The sequence below is a fragment of the Suncus etruscus genome, chromosome 14 (genome assembly GCF_024139225.1).
Source record: "Suncus etruscus isolate mSunEtr1 chromosome 14, mSunEtr1.pri.cur, whole genome shotgun sequence".
Lineage (NCBI taxonomy): Eukaryota > Metazoa > Chordata > Mammalia > Eulipotyphla > Soricidae > Suncus > Suncus etruscus.
This window is the reverse complement of record NC_064861.1, coordinates 9,465,472-9,466,881: the sequence shown is the minus strand read 5'-3', so window position 1 is coordinate 9,466,881 and position 1,410 is coordinate 9,465,472.

Genomic DNA, 1,410 nt, shown 5'->3' with positions numbered 1-1,410 from the left:
AAATCAACTGAATAAGTTATTCTTTATATTATAAAGGAAACACTAAGCTAAGTGAGAAGAATTCCTCCCTGGTGCTAGTTCTAGGCACAGCTATGTTTCATGTGAGTGACTGGTATAATGTTTCTCAAGACTGAAAATCAAATGACCAACTACTTCCTTAAAAGGCTTGGCGTAAGCTTAACACCAAATCAATATTCGCTACCTGCAACTGCCTCAGAGTTGAGGGCATATATTTTTCAAAACAAGGTTCCCTCATAAATCCACTTTCAAAACAAGGCTCTCTCGTAAATCCACTTCGCTTACCTAAACCCCTCTTTCCATTGGCCTTACTAGTTTTGTTCCTTTTCTTTCCCCTTATTCTGAATATCTTTCTGGGTTTCCTCAACTTGGAAGGAAGGAATGAGACAATTGGTGAATCAACTGATGATGTCTAATACAGCTAAGACATTTGTCTTAATTTAATGTATTTATTCATTGACTTGACAAAGTGCTTCCTTTCTGCAAATGGGAAAAAAACACTGCTTTTGTTGTTGTTACTACTGTTCTATCTAGATAGTGGCCTCTCCGGGACAATATCCAATAATGATATAGATCTAGGGTCAGGCCTAGTTCTCAGGCATACCATGAAGGGCCAGATAGTGCCAGGGATTCAACCCAAAGCTTATCCACACCCACCTACACAGCATCCCTGGACACTAAGGTACAAGCACTGGACCAAAGGGAGAAGGAAAGGACTCACAGGGCATGCAATCAAGCCATCATGTGTGAGAAACAATATGAGACCATACAGATAGTTGCTGTTAGATGAGTAAGTTCATGACTAAGACTATATTGCCAAATCCCCCAATCTCGGCGACTTCTCATAAGTATTGATATTAATTTTGAAGAACAAATTTCTTTTTTGTTTTTGTTTCTGGGTCATACCGGTAGTGCTCAGGGCTTACTTACTCCTGGCTCTGTGCTCAGAAATCGCTCCTGGCAGGCACAGGGGACCATATGGGATGCCGGGATTCGAACCACCGTCCTTCTGCATGTAAGGCAAACGCCCTACCTCCATGCTATCTCTCCAGCCCCTGAAGAACAATTTTTTTTTTGGTTTTTGGTTTTTGGGCCACACCCGGTGGTGCTCAGGGGTCACTCCTGGCTGTCTGCTCAGAAATAGCTCCTGGCAGGCACGGGGGACCATATGGGACACCGGGATTCGAACCAACCACCTTTGGTCCTGAATCGGCTGCTTGCAAGGCAAACGCCGCTGTGCTATCTCTCCAGGCCCTGAAGAACAAATTTAACCAACTTCAGAGAAACTGTTTAGAGCTAGAGAGATAACAAGTGGAGGGAGGGGGCCAGGAAATACAGTTCTATCTCCAGCACTGGGGTTCCTCCAAATACCAGCAGGGGACACGCATGAGC